Below are 10069 nucleotides of genomic sequence, written 5' to 3' on the forward strand. Positions count from 1 at the left end.
AGTCTTAGAAAAAAAAGTGAATTTAAGTTTAGAATCATTCTTTCAGTATACCCCACTTTTCTTGAGATGTATTCTAGCCTTTTAATTTAGGATGATGTAGCTGAAAGAGGACTGGGATTATATTTAGATTTTCCCTTTCCAGATGCCACTTGTACCTCTTGTTGCATAAGCTTGCGCAAGACGCTTGAATTATTTTTATTTGTAATTTTGAGCTTGATTATTTTTATCCATAATTTGAGCATACAATAAGCTATCCTGACTACTTCACTGGTTTATACTAAAATTCAGATGAGATAACAGATGTATCATTAATAGAATATATATTAGGAGCAACATGGTATAATGGTTAAAGAGTGCAGACTGAAGAACCAACTCTGATTTTGCCACCTTCCAGCTATGTACCGTTAGCAGGTAACTTAGTCTCTTTGTGCCTTAGTTTAGTTATCTGCAAAATAAGTCTGACAATACTAGTTTGATCTTATGGATAAGAGGAAATACTCTACCTAACACTCTTTGAACTGTGCCTAACATACAGTGAGAATTATCCAAATGGTTCATGACGATCATAATGATGTGCCAGACACTGATAGTGCTGAAGATCTCACAATCATTTATTTCAGTAAGTAACTTGGAGAGATATAAAAGCTCAAAATTGCAATGCTGAAATTCTGTTAATGAAACCCATGGTATTTCTGAAATTTAATTTATAAAGTCTACAAATCAACTTAAGCTTCCTTTAGTGACTTGCAGGCTAAATCAAAATGGAAGCAGATAGGGCCACTTTTAGTTGCTTTCTTGTGACAGAATCCCCCCATCTCCACACTCTAAATCCCTAGAAGGCAATGAGATGTACTGAGGAGGTCCAGGATCTGCCTCAAGCAATATTATATTGAGATATCATCTGTAAACAAACTCACTGAATAACCTGTTTCTTGGGTCTATACAGGCTGAAATTTAATGCTTTAGTGATTCTTTTATGTGTAATTCTACAACTGAAAGTGCAAACTTTGGGACTTTAAGGATATGACCAAATGTAGTAACAGTAGGTGTGAATTAATAATTCAACATTTGAAGTGCTGACCATTAGCATATATATTTTCAAAAGATCATCCTACAAAAAATTTAAAAAGTTGTTCACTTAGCCTAATTGTTTCCTACTATTGAGAACTCTAATTTATTCATTATGAGTGGGTTGACTGGTATGCTAGGAGAGTCCCACATTTTTCCTCTTGTTCTGACACATTTATTTTCACTGTCCATTTCATTCTCAAAATTGTTTAAGTTCACATGTAAAATATGCAGCCACCTAATTTACAATTTTAATGTAACTTTTAAAGAAATCCAAATCAAATCAAAGCAACTACCTATGTCTTGATATGGTGCATTTTTAGACCTAAAAATTGAATTCAACAAAACTGGATCTAACAGAGTGCAGTTTAATCACAAAATAAAAATGAATGGAATTTTGAGGATATGGAAGTTATACAATGCACTTGCAACAGTGCCTAGATATAGTATGCATTATTTAAATGTTTAATGAGGAAGGGGAGGAGGGGGAATAGAAAGAAACTAGGATACGATGGTTAAGGATTCACAATTTCAATAGGTAAAATGTAGGTGTAAACTGAAGATACATGAATAAGGAGAATACTAATAGTTCTAATTACATATTTCACATAGCAATCATGATTCATCAAGACCCTACGTCTCATAGTAGTACATTTTTCTTGAAGTCAGACACTTTCATTTGAATCCTGGATCATACTTGAGACCTTAAGTTTTTATTTCTTACTTCCCTATCTTGGGAAAATTAACTAACCTTTTGAGACCTCAATTTGATTGTCTTTAAACATAGAAAATAACAAAACTCTTAGGAGTGTTATGAAGATGAAATGGCATAAAAGAGACAGATATACAAGTATTCAGAATTATTAGCTATTGTGATTACCAATTCTATGAAGATATCATTACTTTGAAATTTTCAAGTTTCATTGCAAACATTATTTATAATATAGGATAGCAAAAGGAAGTACCATCTAAAATTGTGTGCAATCAAAATTAGCATATATTTCTTTTTTTAAACTTTTTTTAACGTTTATTTATTTTTGAGACAGAGAGAGACAGAGCATGAACACGGGAGGGGCAGAGAGAGAGGGAGACACAGAATCTGAAACAGGCTCCAGGCTCTGAGCGGTCAGCACAGAGCCCTAAGCAGGGCTCGAACCCACAGACCATGAGATCATGACCTGAGCCGAAGTCGGACGCTTAACTAACCAAGCCACCCAGGCGCCCCTTTTTTAAATTTTTTTAATGTTTATTTACTTTTGAGACAGAGAGAGACAGAGCTTGAGGGAGGGATGGACACAGAGAGAGAGAGAGGAGACACAATCCTAACAGGCTCCAGGCCCCCCAAGCTGTCAGCACAGAGCCCAACGATGGGCTCGAACTCGTGAACCGTGAGATGATGACCTGAGCCGAAGTCGGCCGCTTAACTGACTGAGCCACCCAGGGGCCCCAGCATATATTTCTTTTTTAAATAATTATTCTTGAAGAAGTTAGTAGCAGGTTTCATAATTCCAAAATTAAAATTTTGGGATTATCTGTACCCACAAATTCCAAGAGGCAAGTAAATTCTCAAGGACCATTATTTTTGTTTTAATTTTTCTAGATTTATTTTTGAGAGAGAGAGACAGAGAGAGTGAGCATGAGTGAGGGAGGGGCAAAGAGAGAGAGGGAGACAGAATCCAAAGCAGGATCCAGGCCCTAAACTGTCAGCACAGAGCCCTTGTGGGGCTCGGACCCACCAGCCAGGAGATCCTGACTTGAGCTGAAGTCGGACGCTTAACTGAGAGAGTCACCCAGGCGCCCCTCAAGGACCGTTACTGAATGTTTATAATATATTTTAAAAAAGAAAGGAATAGAAGTAAAACAACATTTAGCAAACAGTATTCCAAAAAAAGAGAAATCATGTGTGGATTATGATATTATAAAAAAGCAAAATGAAAAAGTTAACTGCATTTCTGCTTGGATATGTGAGACTCCCGAGTTATTAAAAATTATACAAACTAGGGGCACCTGGGTGGCTCAGTCAGTTGAGTGTCCAACTTCAGCTTAGGTCATGATCTCACAAGTTCATGAGTTACAGCCCCCCATTGGGCTCTTGGCTGTCAGTGCAAGCCCGCTTCAGATCTTCTGTCTCTCTCTCTCTCTGCTCCTCCCCTTGCCCGCTTGCTCTCTCCCCACTCTCTCTCTCTCTCAAAAATAAACATTAAAAAAACTTTACAGAATACTCCATTTTTATCAAAAAACCATCACAACACCCTCAAAGCTATGTAGTATTCCAGTGACATATATTCTCACAGTTCACAAATTTATTTCTGTAAACATTTCCTTGCACCCTCTCAAGAACCCTGTGATTTAGGCAACATTAAGTCTCTCAATCTCTGGAGCAACATTCTATCTATAGTGCTACATCTTCTCTAGATAGATAATCTGATAATAGTATCACTCCAACATCAGAAAAATAAACACATGGGGCTACTTTGTGTTGAACCTAAAGAATGGCTTAATTGTAATACTGTGGGTCAAAGACTGACTTATTCCCTTGTCCATAGAAAGCAGTGTTGGCTCTGCCACATATTTATAGACTAGAACTTAGTTTCAGCATCTGCAAAATATGAATACGAATAATTACTTCAAGATTGTTGTAAAAATTCAATCACATGCTTAAAAGTTTGCACATCATAATCTGCAGATAATGAATGCTTCTCCCGCTACTGTGTTGTTTGTCTTCCAAAAAACACTAAGATTTCAGTTGTACATTAAGAATGGCTTCATTATCAGGAAGTTGAAATTTATATTCTACCAAAGGCTATCAGAAGAGGTTATTGCGTTTTTATGGCAGATAAAATTCAAATGATAACTACCTTCAGTATTACTAACACTAGCAGTAGTTGGTAGTATAGTATTGTCAGCAAAGATGATAACAATTATAATAATAGTCATGACTAAATTTTATATAGTGCTTTTTCGTGTCTGATACTAATCATTTTTATTTTCATAATAACCTTATTTTAAAGATGAAGAAGCTAATGAATACGACTTTCTCCAAATCACATTTCTGATTACTAGTGGAACCAGGATTTGAATCCAGAAATTTTCACCTCTAGGGCTCATGCTTTTTATAATTATTTTATATTTATAATTTATAGAAGCTCTGTGATACAGTTATTATGGTATTGTGGGAAAAATGCCTATTGTATTCTTGCTTGACTAAACAGATGAAATCACTTGACTGTTTAAACATTTTTTCAGACAGGCACAATGTGGAGTAAACACGTATGTTAAATAACATATATCATCATCCCTTTTTCGTTGTTGTTAATTTGTTTCCCATGTCCACTGTAGTAAAATGTAAGGATTTCTTGACAAAATGTTAAAATTGACAAATAATTTGTAATGGATCATAATGTGCTTCCTGAGTGCCTTAATTGTGTAATGAACATTTGCTGCTTTTGATATTCTACTTTACCATTTGATAAACAAGTCACTAGATATAAATCATTTAATAACTGTGAGGAATCTGCTTTTCCAGATTCTATAACATAAATTTCCTATGTATTTTAGGACAAGGAGAGTTAATTTTTCTTTTTCTTTCCTTTTTTGTTTAAAAAAATTTTCATTTAAATTCCAGTTAGTATACAATGTAATATTAGTTTCAGGTGTATAATATCGTGATTCGACACTTCCATACAACACCCAGTGCTCATCGCGACAGGTGCGTTCCCTAATCCCATCACCTGTTTCACCCATACCACCCACCTCCCCTGTGGTAACCATTAATGTGCTCTCTGTGGTTAAGAGTTTCCCGATTTGTCTCTTATACACTGGAATATTACTCAGCCATCAATATGCCATTTGCAACAATGTGGAAATATTGCCATTTGCAACAATGTGGAAGGAACTGGAAGGTATTATGCTAAGTGAAATGAGTTAATTTTTCTTAAAGATATTAATAAGTTAGGCAACTATAAAGAAATATTCAACTGATCTTAAGGCTTATCTCTCCCTAGTCATTCTTTTTTTTTAATGTTTATTTATTTATTTTTGAGAGAGAAAGAGCACAAGCGGGGAAGGAGCAGAGAGAGAGGGAGACACAGAAGCCAAAGCAGGCTCCAGCTCCAAGCTCTGAGCTGTCAGCACAGAGCCCAACTGAACTTTAACTCATGAACTGTGAGATTATGACCTGAGGTCAGATGCTTAACTGACTGAGCCACCTGGGCACCCCTATCCCTAGTCATTCTTGCAATGATGGTTCTAGCTTGCAGCAGAAGGTAATAAGATCTTTTGAATTATTAAAACATACATTCATTTACTCTTACCATTGATGAAAACTTCAAAGGTATGTCTTACTACAACAATAATTGTGAGGAAAAATAAGTATTTTTTGATATGCACTTTGTATTTTTATACGGTAATAAATGTAGCATTAACATCAACAATATAGCATTATAAATATTGGAATTGTTGTTTATTTGGATCTTGGCAATATTCCATATTTTTATGAGAAATACACGTTTTTTGAGAAAAATAACATGAAGCAAAACAACATTAAAAATCATTCTAACTATGTGGCTATTATCCCAAAACACATGAGATAAAATAATCAATTTTAGTGATTTTTTTCTTTTCCCTAATTGTTCAGTATTTTCTAAAATATTTATATTAATTTTATATGTTGAATATCAACATTTATGTCTCTCTAGAAATATATTTTAAGTTATAAAATTAGAATTTATGAATTTAAGTTAATTTTCATTTTACTTAATTATGTAATACCTTTCCGTAAAGGTAATTATTCCTAAAAATGAAATTGATATTTCTATTTTTCCCCAAGTATGAGTGCCATAATTGCCCTCTAGATTATTTTAACTAATTTTCACACCCAACTGCAGTTTTTAAGGTGTCTCTTTCTTTACCCTTGCTAACAGTGTGCTTTATCATCTATATAATAACTTCAGTTTTGAAAAAAAATACGATGTATACACCCCACTTCATAATCCTTTCTGAATCATCATACAAAGTATAAATTATAGCATAATGGTGATTACATTTTAGGGAAAAAACATTTTAATGTATATTTATAAAGTATACTGCCTCCATTAATAACAAATATTGTAATTAATTTTAATACTAAGGGTATTATAAACAAAACATGTAAGTATATGTGTACATATGCATTTGCACATATGTATAGAATACACAAACTATGTTTATTGCTGCTTGCATTTGAGGTGAACTCTTCTTGAATTTCATTAAAGTTATATACAGATTTTTGTATGGATTTCTTTTTACTGGGATTTAACATTGGTAAACTATTGGAAAACTCAAATAACTTGTTAAAGCGGAAATCTTGCTTTTTGTTGTGAAAATGGCCTTTATCAAATACCATTATTTTATCAACAAGACAATTCTGTTACATCAAATAGGAGTTCCTCCTCTTCATGTGGTATTGCTGAAGATCAGAAAGATAGGGGTCTCATCTTAGTTCACACCTAACATGCCCTGGAACTTTCACTGGATTATAAAACCCAAAATTTCATTTGCCCTGTTCCACCACAGTGAGAGTAGAGCCATTGTTTTCTTCACCATTGTATTCTAGGTCACTAGAAAAGTAAACTCTGAAGCTTTTATATATGTAGATATATAGATATATAATACATCTATATCTATAGTATATGATCTATAGAGTATATGTTATATACCTAAGTAGATCTGTACCCCGTCACTTTTTTCATTTATTAACTAGAACATCTCTATAAAACTTCATCTAATTTGCTATATATCTTAGATCTTTATACATACACACATACACATTTCTTTTCACTTTTGCCTTTTTAAATATTGTTCTTGCCTTTTTTTTTCACTTTTATTGTCTAAATCCCCTTTATGCTTTTGACTGTATCTATTCTTTGTTGGAGACCTTGCAATTTAGTCTTCATCTCAGAGACTATTGTCTTTTATTTAATTTCTTCAGTCAGCTCTTATTTTATATGCTTTCATGTGTCCATTTGTAGCCAGACTCTTTGTATTTCTGAGTTTTAGTGCTATTTTGATTCCGAAAATGCTTGTTGAATTACATTTAATTCATATCAGAATGGTGTTACAGTTTTTGTTTTTTAATTTAGAGAACTTTTTGGTTAAGAAATAGAATGCTCATGTTTTCTTTTATTCTTACGGTAACTTTAATGGGTTCAGGGTTCACATTTTGCTGTTTTGATTAGTGTGTTGAATTTTCTGGGACTAACAGTACAAAGAGCCTATAAAGGTGAGGTTTGGTGACTTCCTTCACTTCTTAGCTCAATACCAAGCTATCCCGTTGCTACAGTGATGTCTCTAACAAATGGAAATTAACGGAATCTCTTCTGGTCCAACATTTTATATTTTTTGCTATTTTCTAATTCCAACAAGACTTTAATTTTCAGGCACTTCTTTTTTTTAAATTTTTTTTAACATTTTTTATTATTTATTTTTGAGACAGAGAGAGACAGAGCATGAACAGGGGAGGGGCAGAGAGAGAGGGAGACACAGAATCTGAAACAGGCTCCAGGCTCTGAGCTGTCAGCACAGAGCCCGATGCGGGGCTCGAACTCACAGACTGTGAGATCATGACCTGAGCCGAAGTCGGATGCTTAACCGACTGAGCCACCCAGGCGCCCCTCAGGCACTTCTTTATATCTCTTCACCATCAGGCCTCCAAGGAGTCCCTTTATAAAGATTTTCCATTGTCTGCAGACTTGATGCCTGCATGACACCACCATCTTCGGTAGCACACATTTTGAAGTGCAATTAATGTTCTCTGTTAATGTTTTCTGTGCTTTCTTACCTGGTTCTACTTTTTCTTTCATTCTTTTTTTTTTTAATTTAATGTTAATTTATTTTTGAGAGAGAGAGAGAGAGAGAGACAGAGCATTATCAGGGGAGGCGCAGAGAGAGAGGGAGACAGAGAATCCCAAGTGGACACCAGGCTCTGTGCTGTCAGTACAGACAGACCCGATGGGGGACTTGAACCCACTAACCATGAGATCATGACTCGAAATGAAGTCGGACGCTTAACCAACTAAGCCACCCAGGCCCCTTGTCCTGGTTCTACTTTTCTACTATAGAAAATGAATATTATTAGGTGTTATCTGTAGTCATTCCCAATAGGACCCAACAGCAGTCCCTTATGTTCATCACAAGGGATGTGATGACTCATCAGTGACTCTGATGAGTCACTGCCTGTGACTCTCCATTCAGGTACTGGCTCTATTTAAGTACAGGCATTAAACACAATCTGTGGTCTTAGGTAGTTATTTACCATTAGGTAAATTAAAATGTATGGCATTCTCTTTGTCCTAGTTATGCTGTTGGTATTAACTATGGATGATTTTATTATCTAACTTTACTGATCTGTAATTTTTTCCCTTGAAGGATGTGCAGAAATTCAAAATTTAAAAGTTCTCATTATCCTTGACGTACTTTGAAATTCTACATTAATATTTTGAATGGAACAAAGATACCATAGTTTAGAAAGAATTCTAAATCACAAACTCCTCCAGAGAAAGAAGACAATTATAATTTACAAAGCAAAGCTTTATTGCTAGAATAACTTTCACTCATTCAAAGGTCTTTGAATAGGAAGGGTATGAAAATAAGAATGTTCTAAGTGATATAGGCAATACTGCACTGAAGTGTAAGCATGGTGAAACTAAAGAAGACAAAGAACTGGGAATGTTTCATTTTCTCAAAAGGCAGAACTCATGAATTAAAATGTCTCAGTGCTTTAGAAAAACAATTTAAAATGTACCACTGAAAAGAGATACTATTCAAGGATTAAAGAAATCAGACAAAAATATTTAGAGTTAGGTTATAAGAGTCTTTATATAATTCCCCTAGCTAATAAAATTCAGAAAGCTTTTCAGCAACTGGAAAAATTGACCCCAAAGTATTCCATATTTGCCAAAGTACTCTGTTAGACTAGAACCACTTAGCAGATATGAAGATACATGAGCTACATGTCACAGAAGAGCCAAGCAATGTGCACGTGCTGGAGGGCTGGTGGATAGTGAGGTGGCTACGCTTTCACACTGGGAGAAAAAGAAGATAAGCCCTAATCGAATTACAGGAGTAACTTCAGCAGCTTCCAGCATTCATAACAGACTTAGAATCCATGACAGCAAGTCAGACTTTTATTAGAGGCTAGTTTTGAGAAGATAGAAAACTGCCTGCCGAATCTGGAGGATTTATGTGGGCAGTGTGAATTACAATGATACATAAGTATAAGAAAAATAAAAGGAAGGAACTTTAAAGCTTCAGAGCTGAACTAGATGCAGAGCATACCAAGAAGGTCCTGGAATGCAGCAAACCTAGCAAAAGTTGTTTAAGAAGCTTTTTGAGGAAGACTTCCAACAGATCATGGAATAGTATCTTTCCACAGGTCACCTTCAGAAAGCTGAGAGGTGAGGCTAGTTGGGGAGAGAGTCCACTGGCATCTGAAACTCTTCCAGGGTGTGCAGAGATGGTGTTTTGTGCTTCCCAGATCGGGGCATGGGATAAAGTCCTCGGAAGTCCCTTTCTATTATTAGTGGATGCATCATGCCATATTTGTCTTGTCATTGCTTTTCCTCTTCCTACAGTTCTAGGCTTTAGTTGAAAATAATTAGAATACATGGAAAATGTTGAAGCAAAAAAATAAAAAAGACAAAAGAGGCATTACCCATAATTCTACAGCACAGTATAATCCCTACTACTATTTTGGTGTGGTTCTTTCCAGTCTGTGTGTGTGAGACAGCATTTATCAATGTAATTGGAATCAAACTATACATAGATCTGGACTTGTATCTAACTTTTCTTAATTTTGTTTGGCAATCTTGCCTTCTAAGTAATACTATCATATCATTTTAATTTTTCTATGAACTTTTTATTTTTTCATTTTGTATTTTTTTCTATAATTTTGGATGGATTTCATCTGCTAATAAGTATGTTAGAATAACTGCATGTGTTTAACATTTATATTTAGATTATTCTT

The 10069-nt window shown here is 34.8% G+C and overlaps 1 pseudogene; it reads left to right on the forward strand.

The window, feature by feature from the left end:
• The window catches only part of LOC115522844, a 47328-nt pseudogene extending 37824 nt beyond the window's left edge, over positions 1-9504 (forward strand).
• Positions 9505-10069: the final 565 nt, after the last annotated feature.

This window comes from Lynx canadensis, chromosome C2, assembly GCF_007474595.2.
Source record: "Lynx canadensis isolate LIC74 chromosome C2, mLynCan4.pri.v2, whole genome shotgun sequence".
Lineage (NCBI taxonomy): Eukaryota > Metazoa > Chordata > Mammalia > Carnivora > Felidae > Lynx > Lynx canadensis.